Genomic DNA, 14,875 nt, shown 5'->3' on the forward strand with positions numbered 1-14,875 from the left:
ATTTCTCTTGGGTATATATACTCAGGATAGGAATTTCTGGGTCAAATGCTTTATTTAACCTTCTGAGAGAATGCCAGATGGTCCTCCCAAGTGGTTGTCCCATGTCACATGCTCGCCAGCAGTTACAGGCTTCTGATTCCTCTGTATCCTCAACGACACTTGTCACTGTCCTTTTTATTATCGCAGTTCTACTGGACGCGAAGTGGTCTCACTGTGGTTTGATTTGCATTTCTCTGATGGCTAGTGATGGTGGGCATCTTTCCACTTGCTTTGTATATCTTTTTTTTCCTAAGGATTTTATTTATTTATTTGAAAGAGAGAGCACAAGCGGGGCAGGGGGCAAGGGGCAGAGGGATAGGAAGAAGCAGACTCCCTGCTGAGCGGGGAGCCCAACACAGGGCTCAATCCCAGGACCCTAAGATCATGACCTGAGCCAAAGGTAGATGCTTAACTGACTGAGCCACCCAGGTGCCCCCATTTATATGTCTTTTTTGGAGAAATGTCTATTCAGACCCTTTGCCTGTCTTTTAATTGGTTGGCTTTTTATTATTGAGTTGTAGGATATGTTCTAGGTGTAAGCCTTATCAAATATGCCTGATTTACAAAAATTTTCTACCATTCTATAGGTTCTCCTTTTACTTTTTTTTAAAAAAGATTTTATTTATTTATTTGACAGAGAGAAATACAGCGAGAGAGGGAACACAAGCAGGGGAGTGGGAGAGGGAGAAGCAGGCTCCCTGCTGAGCAGGGAGCCCAATGCGGGGCTCCATCACAGGACCCTGGGATCATGACCTGAGCCGAAGGCAGACACTTAACAACTGAGCCACCCAGGCACCCCGTCCTTTTACTTTCTTAATGGTGTCCTTTGAAGCCAGAAGGTTTTAATTTTGGTGATGTCCAGTTTGTCCATTTATCTTTTGGTTCCTTATGCTTTGCATGTCTGTATTAGTTAGGGTTCTCCAGAAAAAAAGAAACAATAGGATATAGAGAGATACAGAAGAGGGGATTTATCATGGGAAATGGCTCATGCAATTGCGGAGGTCGAGCTATGCCATGATATTCTACTTGCAAGCTCTACAACCAGAAAAGCTCATGGAATAATTCAGTCCGGGTCCAAAGGGCTGGTGTAATTCCCGGAGTCTGAAGACCTGAGAAGCAAGGACAGCCCCAATGTCAGAGGGCAGAGGATGGATGAGAGGGAGGGAGGGAAGAAAGGGACAGAGACAACGCACCTGCTCTCTGCTTTTTGATTCTGTTGAGGCCCTCAACCGACAGGATGATGCCTGCTCACATTGGTGAGGGCAGATCTTCTTTACTCAGTCTGTTTGAACGCTAATCCCTCCGTAACCACCCTCACAGACACACCCAGAAACATCCCTTAGCCCAGTCACATTGCCACGTAAAATTAACCATCCTGGTGTTCTATCTAAGAAACCGTTGCTGGTGGTAATGGAAAACGTACAGCCATCCTGGGAAAGTTTGGCCGTTCTGTAGGAGTTCCACGAATCTATACATGTGCTAAAATTAATAGAACTGGAAAACAGAAGAAAAACTGCGTGATCATTTAAAAAAATTTTTTTTCTTTAAAGATTTTATTTATTCATGAGAGACAGGGAGAGAGAGAGGCAGAGGCAGAGGCAGAGGGAGAAGCAGGCTTCCCGCTGAGCAAGGAGCCCAATGCGGGGCTGGATCCCAGGGCCCAGGATCATGACCTGAGCCGAAGGCAGACGCTTAACTGACTAAGCGACCCAGGCGCCCTCATTTTTTTTTTTTTTTTTTAAGATTTATTTATTTTTTTGAGAGAGCGAGAATGAGAGAGAGTACATGAGAGGGGGGAGGGTCAGAGGGAGAAGCAGACTCCCTGCCGGGCAGGGAGCCCGATGCGGGACTCGATCCCGGGACTCCAGGATCATGACCTGAGCCGAAGGCAGTCGCTTAACCAACTGAGCCACCCAGGCGCCCCAGGCGCCCTCATTTTAAAACATTTAAAAATTTAAAGTAACTACCTCATGGATTGTTGAGTAGACAAAATAATGTATGTGCGGTGCAGGAAAGAGTGCGCTTGATATGCTCCCGATGTTCCCGGGCAGGCTGATGTGGTGAGCCAGGAATCACGTTCATGGGAAAGGCGGGGCTGGCAGGCCGGGGAGGTGGCTTGGGAGGCCCTGGGAGGGGCTGATCAGAGGGGTACCGAGCAGGGGATGGGGACCCGCGGAGCCCGCGCGTCCTGCCCGGCCCGGCCCTGCGCGCCTGCACGCGTGGGGAACCTGGGGGCAGGTGCGCCAGCCCTCCCCTGCCAGACCGGCCTGCAGCCCCGCGGGGCCCGGCGTGGGGGCGGTGGGGGCGGGGTGTTGTATCCCCCGCCCAGCAACGCCCCCCCCGCCCCCCCCCGCGTCCGGGCAGTGCCAGGACTCGCGCCCCTGGCCCCTCCGGCCTCGCGGGGCTGCAGACTGTGACGCCGGCTCCCCCGGAGCACAGCCAGCTTTCTGGGTGCCATGACCCCCTGACGCTGCCCAGGGAGGATCAGGAGATTGGGGGCGGGGCCTGCCATGCTCAGGTTCCTTACACACCCCACCCCCACCCGAGGGTGATTTCGATGCACAACCAAGTTTGGGAACCCCGACTTAAATCCTCTTTCCGGTCAGTTGGCAATCCACAAGGTGGATGCCCCCGTGGAGGTGGGAAAGCACAGTGTGCTCGCTTTCCTGGCCTGTTAATCCAGTCCTTTCCCTGCCGCTGCACCCCCTTTGTACACGTTACTGGACCCCTGAGTCCCAGCGGCCAGAGACTGGGAGCTCCCTCCCTCAACCCGTCACCTTAGGCCAGACAAGCTGGCTTACATGCTGGCAGTGGGCCAGGTGGGGGTCACAGCAGCAGAGAAGAGAGGCTGAGGCTGAGAGGCCCGCTGGGGTGAACAGCAGGATTTGCCGGTCCTCTAACCACTGAAGTAAACTCACCAAAGCAGGAAGACTGGCTCCGCTGGCCAATGTGGCATCCCTGAGGGGAGACCAGGCTGCAGGGCGGAGAGAGGGGCGTCTTTCATGGTGGAGAAACCCGGGTGGGCTGATCCCCTTTGGAGAGGGTCTGCGGACCAGCTGTGTAGGGGAAGGAGGGCAGGTGGCCAAGGAGAGGGTGCCCCCAGGAGAATAGCAGGGGACCCCGGTTAGGGTCAGATGGGAAAGGGCCTTTCATGGCAAGGTGAGGACTGGCTCACTTTCCCCCCAGGTAACAGGAAGTCAAAGGAGGTTTACAAGCAAGTTAATTCTGTGAAAAGCACGAGGGTGCTTGGCTGTAGCTGAGTACCAAGATACAACGGGCCTGACCACAAAGCCACTGGGGTCTGAGGCTGTGGGGGTACAGTGTGGGAGGTGAGAGTCCCCCTCCACCCCAGGAGGGACAAGTGGGGAGAATCACGCTTGGTTTGGCCACCAGGCTCAGAGGGCATGGGGCTGGGAGGCAGCTCATGGAAAACCGGGAAGGGCTATGCCAGGGAGAGGAGACCAGGGCGGGACAGGGTCAGCGGCCAGGAGGCGAAGCTGCTGAGAGACAGGTTTGGGCCAAGGGTCACGTTGTCGGGAGGTAAAGGCCTGACCAGAGAGGGAGCTGCCGGCCCTGGGGCCTGGAATGTTCAGAAAGAGGCAGGGTGTTACCATAGAGGCTCAAGCATCATGTGAAAGGTTGCACATTCATTATTCAGTTAATATTTACTGAGCAGCTGCCTGGGCCCTGGGGTAGACCTGTGGGCACAGCAGGGAACCCAACGGTCCCTGGAGCCTCTGTTCATATGGGGCCAGAAATAAGGGGTCAGCAAAGAGCATGGGGTGAGGCAGGAGAAAGTCAGGTCCAAGAGGTAAGGGGATGGCTTCCTTGTCAACTTGGCCAGGCGGCAGTCTCCATTCAATCAAACACTGATGGAGGCGTAGCCACGATGTGTAGTTTGTCCATGTGATCAGAGCTCTAAGCGCGATCGTCCTTGGTAATCTAGGTGAGACTGATTCAGTCCATTGAAAGGCTCAGAGCAGCGCGCCTTTCACAGAAGAAATTCCACCTGTGGGCAGCGGTTTTAGCTTGAGCCGGAGTTGGGCCTGCCCCTCCTGATGGCCTGCCTTGTGGATTTCAGACTTGCCTAGCCAGCCCCCTGCAATCAGCTAAGCCACTCAGTTGCAAGAAAGCTCTCTGTCTGTGTCTCTCCCCTGACTGACCTGGGGGGCGTGTTATGTACTGGCTGGCATCCACCGTTGGAGGTTTGACCAGCTCCCTGAGTGAACCTGAGCCACAGGAGGGCTTCAGCAGAGTGACCATGGTCTGTGGTCTGACCCCCATTGACAAGGGCTCACTGGCGCCAAGGAGTCGTGTTGGAAAGCAGCAAAGAGAAGTCAGGATTAGGAATGAAATTGATGTGTCCTAAACATGGGCTGTTCCTTTGTTACGTAGCTGTAACTGGAAAGGCAACAGGGACTTGGTGTATTTATTGAGTTGTTTATTTTGAGTGAATAGCATAATGAACTCAAAATGTGATCAAGTCCTGGTGGAACTGAGACACTTTTTTTTTTTTTTTAAGTAGGCTCCACACCCAACGTGGGGCTCAAACTCATGACCCTGAGATAAAGGGTCACAGGCTCTACTGACGGAGACAGCGAGGCGCCCTGGAACTGAGACAAACTTTTATCCAATCAGATCCTTGACTTCATGGGCATTACCTATCAAGCCATTTCCTACTGTCTTGACTTCACAGACTGTTCTCGGAATGCTACCTTACCACAAACCTACCAGATCCTTTGATGGGCAGCCTAACCGCCACTGGGACTCGTTGTTCAGAGATGGTCCATGTCTGCACAGAACCAATACGATGGGTTCGAGAGTCAGGTATTTTTAGCCGTGTCCCTTGACTTGCTGTAAGTGACCCTTTGGCAAATGACTCACCTCTTAAGCCTCAGTTGTCACTTCTGTGAACAGGAGTTACTTGATAAGAGTTTTGTGAGGCTTAAAAGCCAACCTGCGGCCAAGTGTTTGCCTAGAGGCTACTCGAAGTGTGTGCTCAGGACGTGTTACTAATCATTCATGTCAGTAGGAGGATCTACCAGGAGCAACTCATGGCTTAGAGAGACACCAGACAGGTCCTGTGGTGTCTTTCTAGACAGAACGGACGTCCCTCAAGTCAATTTTAAAGACCATTTATAGACTCTTTCAGATTAATCTCATCTGCTATAAGAGGAATTCCCAGTTTTGATATACTTTTGAGCCATCATAAGACATCTTCTGTCTTTAACATGCTCTAAATTTCCTCAAAAGATAGACTCCACAGTTGCAGAATATGATTCAAATATCTGTTAGCCTTTTTTTGTTAAAAAAAAAAAGGGATTTGGGGTACCTGGGTGGCTCAGTTGGTTAGGTGTCTGCCTGTGGGTCATGTGATCCCAGGGTCCTGGGATCGAGCCCTACATTGGGCTCCCTGCTCAGCGGGGAGTTTGCGTCTCCCTCTCCCTCTGCTCCTCCCCCTGCTCATTCTCTCTCTCTCTCTGATAAATAAAATCTTTTTTAAAAAAATGGGATTTAGGGGCGCCTGGGTGGCTCAGTCGTTAAGCGTCTGCCTTAGGCTCAGGTCATGATCCCGGGGTCCTGGGATCAAGCCCCGCATTGGGCTCCCTGCTCGGCGGGAAGCCTGCTTCTCCCTCCCCCACTACCCCTGCTTGTGTTCCCTCTCTTGCTGTGCCTCTCTCTGTCAAATAAAGAAAATATTTTTAAAAATGGGATTTATTGCATACACCAAGCACAATACACTTTTGGGGGCAATTTTATTTTATTTTAGTTTTTTTTAAAAGATTTATTTATTTATTTGACAGCAGACACAAGCAGGGGGAGAGGTAGAGGGAGGCAGAGGCAGAGGCAGAAGCAGGCTCCCTACTGAGCAGGGAGCCCGATGCAGGGCTTGGTCCCAGGACCCCGGGATCATGACCTGAGCTGAAGGCAGGTGCTTAACTGACTGAGCCACCCAGGTGCCCCTGGAGCAATTTTTAAAAATTGTGGTAAAATATACTTAACATGAATTTTACCATTTTTATGTGTACAGTTCAGTGTCATGAAGTACATTCCCAGTGTTGGAGTCTTTTTGATGCACCAAACTCACCAGGTTTTCCTGAAGTATGAGTTTGGGTGACTGAATACTCCTCCCATTTCAGGACAGTTGCAGGCCCTCCCTGGCTCAGGGTTCCTAAATGATCCTAACTCATATAACAGAGAGACTGTATGTGAGATGGAATCCAAACTGCCTGGAGGCTATCTCAAGCCTTTCCCTAGGTGAACTCTCAGGTGCTTGGTAAGGTCCCTCTTTTCTTTTTTTCTGTCTTTCTTTTCTTTTTTTTTAAGATTTATTTATTTTACAGAGAGAGAGAGCGCGCGAGTGCGCAGTGGGGAGGGGCAGAGGGAGAGTGAGAGAGACGAATCTCAAGGAGACTCCCCGCTGAGCACGGAGCCCAATGAGGGGCTCCATCCCACAACCCTGAGATCATGACCTGAGCTAAAGTCAAGAGTCGGACGCACAACCAACTGAGCCACCCAGGTGCCCCAGTAAGATCCCTCTTGACGGAGAAGTTTCTCTCCCACTGACCACGTGCATGGGCCTCCCTCCAGTGTGGAACCTCTCGTGTTGAGAAAGCTGTGAGCAATTCCTGAAGGCTTTTCCGCACTCACATTTATATGGTTTCTCCCTAGAACAAATTCTCTGATGTCAGTGAGGTGTGTTCTGCCTCAAGGCTTTTCCACAGTCACTGCACTTAAATGAGTTCTCCCCATGATGGATTTTCCAGTGTTGAGTAAGGGCTTCTCTCCAGCATGTTTTCTCAGGTGCCAGAAGGTGGGGCTTCTGATGCAGGTTTTCCCACAATCACTACATAATAGAATTACTTTAGTGTGGGGATTTTCTGATGCTTACCAATGGTTGAGCAACCTAATTTACATTTTTTTTTTGATATTTGTTTATTTATAGGTGGGCAGGGGCAGAGGGAGAGAGAATATTAAGCAGACTCCCCACTGAGTGCAGAGCCTGATGCGGGGCTCGATTTCATGACCCAGAGATCACAACCTGAGCCGAAACCAAGAGTTGGATGGACGCTTAACCAACTGAGCCACCCAGGCACTCCCCAGGTTTTTTTTTTTAAAGTAGGCTCCATGCCCATTGTGGGGCTTGAACTCATGAGCTCGTGATGGAGAGTGGCATGCTCTACCAACTGAGTCAACCAGACATCCCATAAGATCGTTCTTCTTATGGGATATTGACATTTCTGTCGGCTTTCTTAGGATGACAGGCTTTTTCTCCAATGGGGGGTGGTTTCCTGGGGATGCCTGTTGCTGTGCTCGGACACGACCTGGGGGAAGGGGATACTTTTCTCTCTCTCTCATGGAATTCTGCTGCTATTTCTGTTTTTTTTTTTTTTTTTTTAAGATTTTATTTATTTATTTGACAGAGAGACACAGCAAGAGAGGGAACACAAGCAGGGGGAGTGGGAGAGGGAGAAGCAGGCTTCCCGCTGAGCAGGGAGCCCGATGCGGGGCTCGATCCCAGGACCCTGGGATCCTGACCTGAGTGGAAGGCAGACGTTTAACGACTGAGCCACCCAGGTGCCCCTGCTGCTATTTCTAAACAGCTCAGAGATGTAGAATACTCATCTAGTCTTCCATTTATACCCGCCGCTTCACAGTCACCCCTTCCTGGAGTGCTCAGCTTCTTCCCGGTTGTCAAGTCTTGGTCTAAAAGAACAGAAAATAGAAAAGGCCAATGCCATCAATCTCTGTGGTAAAGAAAAGAAACATTCCACAAAAAGTCCAGAACGATTTACACGACTCTGAGATAAATGGGCAGGCAGCCTGGGCATGGGAGGCAGACAGAGCCTCAGTGAGAATTCGGCCTCCACCGCTGAATTGCTTGGAGGCCCTGAGTCTGTTTCCTCACGCCCTAGTTCACAGATTCTTCTGGGTACAGAATGTATGTGAAAGAAAGCCTCAAGCACTGCACATGACATACTAAGTTGCCATATTAATTCAGTGAACAGTAGCTGGTGTCATCTCCCAAAAGCACTTGCTGGGGCACCCGGCTGGTCCAGTCTGTGGAGTGTGTGACTCTTCATCTCGGGGTTGTGAGTTCGAGCCCTACGTTGGGTGGAGAGGTTACTGAAAAAAAAAATAAATAAAAACAACAACAACAAAAAGCACTTACTAAGTACATTCTCCTTCACACATGGCTCAGTGTGGGTTTCTGGCAGCTGCCGAGGAAGAGGGGAGTTTAAGAACGCCCCTGTGTCCCACACTCAGAATCAACGTCCCTTCCATGTTCTTAATGCTTCCATCCTCTGCTAACCGCATCTCCCCTAGGAAGATATTTCCTCCAGCCACGGCCTGTCCTACTTCCCTCTGCCCCTGCAGCCAGACTGTAACCCACGTTTTGTCACTACCTGTGGTCTCTGGGTGACAGAGGGATGCCATCAACACATTGGAAGCAGTAACCCATTTGGAGTAGTGGAGAAGGGCCCAATTTGATAGATGAGGAAAGAGAATTGAAGAATAAGCCTCATCTCCTACATCCAATTAAATCTGCCTCTAAAATAGATCTTGCCGTTATTCAAGATGCTCTACCATAGTAGGTTACATAATGGCTACACAAAGGTGTCAAGCCCTAATCCCTGGAACTTGTAAATGTTATTTTATTTGGAAAAAGGATCTTTATAGATCTAATTAAGTTAAGGAACTTGAGATGAGATCAGCCTTTTATTTTTAACTGTGGGGAAAATGAACCCAGAGCTCTTGTGCTTGATCCCGTTGAGGTGTCACTCCTATCACATGAACTAGGAGGATATTCATAGAAGAAATGAAGGCCCAGAGGATTGTTGACCATGTGGGCTCAGGAGGAGAATCCCCTTAAGGTAATTACGGTGAGTAGAAGGAGCTCAGCTGGGACAGAGGTCTCCAACAACCGAACCTCTCTCACATATCTCTATTTTCACCCTAATAACGGAAATCAAAGAACTAAAAAGAACCCTCAGCTTTCAGAATAGGGATTATAAATTCTTTACCGGGAAAGGGGTCCAGTAAAGACTGATGATCGACCCACGGTTAACATTCTGGTTGGCAGGAGGATGATGCTGCTGGGATGTGAGGGGGATGAAAGCTCACATCACAGGTGGCCCTTTGATGTGCAAAAGGAGGCTCTGGAGTCTGCTCTTTGTACTTTAATATCTTCTGCTGGATTTCACAGAGCGCGTAAGTAGCTCTTAGGCTTGTTGACATTTGTAAAGGCTTCTTCAGACAAATCAAGGTAATCCACTAACTTTTGCAGAAAACTTGGTTAATTTCCAGTGACTTGCCTTCTGAAGGAGAAGAAGGCCTGAGTTATGTTCTTCTCGGCCCAGTTCTGTTTTTTTGTTTTTTTAAGATTATTTATTTATTTATTTGACAGAGACACAGTGAGAGAGGGAACACAAGCAGGGGGAGTAGGAGAGGGAGAAGCAGGCTTCCTGTGGAGCCGGGAGCCCGATGTGGGGGCTCGATCCCAGGACCCCGGGATCATGACCCCAGTCAAAGGCAAATGCTCAACCAACTGAGTCACCCAGGCATCTGGCTCATATTTTTAAATTAGGAAAATCCATTATTTAATCTAAAAACTGAATTTTGGTTTCTGCAGTTTTCCCCAACTTCATTATAAGTGTATCCACTAAATTGCATGTTGCTGCATTTCACCCTGGCAGCTGGGCCACCCCCATGCCCGGCACCCCATCCTCAGTGCCGGCCACTCCGGGCTGTAGCAGGAACCGGGTGCTGCAGCTGGGGGTGAGCGAAGCCCAGAGGGCACTTGGGCCATTGGCTTATGTGGCACTGGCCAAAGGCGAATGTCGGGACACCCTGCCTGGCACAAAGGAGCAATGTCTCTCCTAGGGCCACCCGTGACGGCCCCCTCCAGGCCCATGTTAATGAAAACGACTGGTCTTGTTGTTGGGCTGGGACTGGACGGGCCTCCTGAGTCGGTCACTTTCGGTAGCGCCCCCATCAGCTGCAGGTCACCGAATCCCGGTCTCGGGCGCTGGCCTCCCATCCACACAACCTAGTCATCTGTGCGCAGTCCCCGTCTTGTAGGCACTTTCTCCAGCACCGTCACACACGCATGCACACGGACGCACACGTATACCCCAATTCCACTAACCCATACACACACACACACATACACACACTCCCCTCACGGCCCGGGAGGATGGGCTGAGAGAGGATAAGGTGCTCACTCTTCATGAAGGCCAAGAGGTGGCCAGAGAGTACCATCTATAAAGAAGCTGTCGTTAATTTTCTAACTGATTAAGGCTCTATGGGGCCACAAAGATAAATGGGCCCAGGAGCCTTCCCCCTAGGAGTTACAGCCTAGAACACGAGAGCGGGCAGTGCTGGGGCTGCAGGAACTAGCCGACCGAGCAGGTCCCAGTGCCCTGAGAGTCAGAAAATGACTCTCTCGGGCGCCTGGCTGGCTCAGTCGTTAAGCGTCTGCCTTCGGCTCAGGTCATGATCCCGGGGTCCTGGGATCGAGTCCCACGTCAGGCTCTCCGCTCAGCAGGGAGTCTGTTCCCTCTGCCTCTGCCTGCCCCGCTCTGCCTACTTGTGTTCTATCTCTCTGTCAAATAAATAAAATCTTAAAATAAATAAAAATAAATTCAATCCCATTATCTTAAAAAAAAAAAAAAGACTTCGGATCCTCCGGTTCCCTCGTCCTGAGCACGGCATCGCTTGCCAGGTGCTCTTGCTTCTAGCTCTGTGAGATCCCCATACCAACCTCCTCCTCCCACTGCTGGCCACCCCCCTGCAACCACGGAACCCGCTGGGCCCTTCCGGAAGCCCGTTCTCCCCAGCCCTGACCCTCCCCATTACCGGGCCTCACAGAGAATCGCTCTCTGATCTGACTTAGCTTCCTGACCTGTAACCTAACCCACAAGGGATGCACATCTCTCTCATCTCCTGACCGCAGGTCGTAGAGGAGGAAACTTGCCCGCGGTTGCGGCAGAGCACCCTCAGGACCCAGGCGGGCAGCTGCAGGCATGCCTGGGGGGGACGAGCGGCGGCGGCGGGGACAGGTGCCCGGGTCACAGCCACGTGTGACCGCTGGGAGATGACCTGTGGGAGAAGGAGGGCAACTCCCTCTCCCGAAAAGCAGCAGCGAGGCTCTGGGCTCCAGCGCAGCCACATCTGCCCACACGCCTGCACAGGGGCTGTGGCTGTTTAGCGAAAAATTCGCGGCGCCTGCGTGGCTAGGTCGGTTAAGCGTCGGACCCTTGATTTTGACTCAGGTCATGATCTCAGGGTTGTGAGATTGAGACCAGCGTGGAGCCTACTTAAAGATTCTCTCTCTCCCTCTGCGCCCCCCACCCCTGCACCGCCCTCCCCGCCCCCGCTCATTCTCTCCCCTCTCTAAAAAAAAAAAAAAGAAAATCCATTTGCACAAAACCCGCATGAATTTTTGCCACAGCTGAAAATACTGCCTGTCAAGCGAGTTGAGCTCACCTGCAGCCCACCCACGGCACCCACAGCCCAGCTGAGGCTTCCCTGCCCTGTGGCCGTCAGAGGGACCCGCTGGTGGGTGTGAGAGTCTAGTTCTTCGGTTCCTCTAGCCTTAGAGAAGCCTTCAGTACACACAAGGTGCGGCCGAGCCCCTAGCTGCACCTCCCGATGTATCCTGCCGGCCCGCGTGCGTGCTCATGGGTGAGCAAGGGGGCTCGGGCTCGGACCCACAGAGGAGAAAGTGGGCCAGTTGACTCAGCAGCTGTGGCCCAGCACAGCTCTGACTTGGATCCTGCCTTTGGATTCTGCGATCTCTCTGCGCCCTGCATCACCCTCCCTTCCCCACTTCTCACTGGAGTTAGTCTGGAGCAGCTACGTGATGAGCACCTGTGAAGCACTGGGTCACAGCACTAACCCCTCCCCTGGACCCCGAACCTCCGATTAGTGGCAGGAAGCCCTCAGCACGGTGATGCCCCAGAGCTGCCCTTGCCATAAGCAAGTGCCTGGTAAAGGGGTGACCCAAAGGAATTAGCACAGCGCTTCTGACCAAAAGGTAAGGATTAAGAGACCCTTCTTATTCCACGGCTCGCAGAGACTATCCCTGCGGTCTTGGGGCACTTGGTTTAAAGGGGAAAGAGAACTGTGGAATCATGCATCCATTTCCAATAACAACTAAAATCTAGCTGGAGTATCGCCTTCATTCAGTTCGGGATCCAGGGGGTTCCCCAGTCACAATGCTCCCCCATCCATAGAGCTGTAGCAGAAGGACGTCCAGATGTCCTGTCTGTCCCTCTCCACAGTTTCAGCCTGGTCTGTCTCCACATGTCCGGGACTCCCGAGTAGTCAGATGTATCTCTTGGGTCCTGCACTGGGCTGCTGGGCAGGAGGGGCCGGGCGAGGAGAAGAAACCGGCCTAGTGGTGGGGGTTCCTGCGCGAGGCCGGAGTGGAGGAGGGCCCCGGCTCCTGGGCTGGCCCTGGGACAAGCACAGGGTCTTGCCCTCAGGACCCGGCTCTTAACAGGCCAGCTGCTGTCTCCACAGTGTGCCACTCAGTGAACCAAGTGGGTGACATCTCTTTTTTTACCCCCTACATCCACAGCGCTGGACAGCCCTGAAGCCGTAGAGATGGGGCAGCTTCCAGGTGAATCGTCCTGTAGGGTTGGGGCTGCAGCCTGAGGTGAGGCAGCTGAGGAACGCGGCCGAATCTCTCTCAGAGGAAAGGCCAAGTGCATGAGCAATATTATTCCCAAAGCCATTCTTGGAGTGCAGTTGTGGCAGCGAGGATTTGTGTGGTCTCCTGCTGGTTGTCGTTGTAGCCCCTGACAAACGAGTTAGATGCCTTGGTCCTTGTTCCTGTAGGGGAGGACGTGCCTGAGTTCCGCTGCCGGGGTCTGGACAAGGTTTGCAGTGGAGAAGCGAAGCTCAGGGGACCTTGCGTGGGGCCCGATGTCCTTGCTGCTTCTACACCTAAAGATGTAAGTAGGAACTGGTGGGTATATGGTCGCAATTGTCCAGTCCCTTAAGTATTAGAGGGGATTTTCCCATTCAGGGACTGCTGTATGGAGCGGGTGACAGTAGGCCGCACAGATCGCCAAGCAGGAGGGGAGAAAGGGAAATCACGGCCGGACTCAGGTGCCGCCAGTGGCGGTGCAACAGCGCCACCTGCAGGACGCAGCCGGCGGCGCACCCGCCCGTGCCGAACTCCAGCCCCCGGCGGCCTGGTAACTCTGCAGCCGGGTACCCCCATCTTGGGGTGCATCAAGTCAAAGCTAATGAATGACAAGGTGGGAGGAGCCTACCCGGCCTCACTAGTAAGACAGGAGTGGTATGTTTAAGAGCACAGTCGGTCCGGCCCCAGAGGGGTTTTACATGAAGTGGCACTCCTGTTTTGGAAGAAACCTGAAACCAAGACGCCGATCGGTAGGGACTGGAAGCCTCAGAGTTTCCCCTGAATGCCTGGGCTTGGTTCGCTGATGGCTCAGCTAAGGTGAACCCTGATGGGGTGCACTGGCTGTCTGCTGCTGCCCAGCTTCAGGGCCAGCTACCCCAAACTGAAAGCCAATGTCACAGCTCTGATCAGTGGGCAGAACTCAAAGCTGTTCTCATCGGAAATCTGGCTAGCCCTCCCCCCCCCCCCCCCCCCCCCCAGGAGCCTGGTTACATTTCGCTGACTTGGGCTGTCAGCCAATGGCCTGGCTGCTTGGTTTACCACTTGAAGATGACAGAGGAGCTGAAAGGCGCACGCTTTGGGGGCAGTGAACACACCTTGGCTCTGACAGTCAAGTCACTTGTGTGCATGCTTATGGCGGAGACCTGGTCTCTGATGAGGCTGACCCTTTTAAGATGCTGATCAAGCCTGCACTGCCCAGAAGGTCCCTCCCACGCCTAAATCGACTCCATCGAACCTTCGACACCTTCTAGGGGCTCTCCTGGTGCTGATGTCCCTGTTCCAGTCTGATCCCCTGAGTTAAGCCACATCATTATGGCCCTTGAAGCTAAACTGTGTCATGTTTTAGGTTTTGCAGATCATCTACAGTTTGACATTGGGGTGCACAAAGCTTTTTCTCACAAAAGCTACCCAACAATGGGTCAGTAGTCAAGGTGTTGGATGGACATTCTACACTCCCTACAATACGCAGCATCTGAGTGCCAAGGGCTGGAACGGCCTCCTCCAGATCATCCCGACTTCCCTTACCTCCTCCTGGTCCACAGACCTTAGTAAGACATCCTGGTCGCTAAATGTCGGTGTTCGCTGAAAGTGTTCATCTCCTCCTGGTCAGCCATCTCTTGGGTAATGATCAGGATGAAAGGAGGGTTTTCTAGACTTGTTTTGAAAATTCAAGATTCTGCCCTGACCATTCCCTGGTATACCCCAGGCCATCCTGGTTGCAAACAAAAGGGAGCCTAGGGAATTCCAATCCTCTGGGTACAGCCCAGCCAAAAGGGAGCCTAGAGAATTCCAACTTAATTCTGGTTCAGCCACTAGGATTCTCTTCATGCACTGACATAATGCTAGATCATGAAGACAGTGACCATTCGATTGAGGGCACTGCTCTCCAGCTCCCCCACAGTGGCCCACGTGTGCTGTGGCGGGCTGAACAATGGCCCCCAAAGACAGCCAGGTCCCAATCTTTGGAACCTGTGAATGTTACTGTACAGGGAAAAAGGGATTTTGCAGATCTGATTAAGTTACGGATCTTCAGATGGGGAGATTATCGTGGATTTATGATTAAGTTAAGGATCTTCAGGTGGGGAGATTATCGTGGATTTATGACTAAGTTAAGGATCTTCACATAGGGAGATTATTCTGGGTTATCCCAGTGGGCACTACATGGAATGCCAGGTATCT

This window comes from Mirounga leonina, unplaced genomic scaffold (assembly GCF_011800145.1).
Source record: "Mirounga leonina isolate KUSES-001 unplaced genomic scaffold, KU_Mleo_1.0 Mir_454, whole genome shotgun sequence".
NCBI lineage: Eukaryota > Metazoa > Chordata > Mammalia > Carnivora > Phocidae > Mirounga > Mirounga leonina.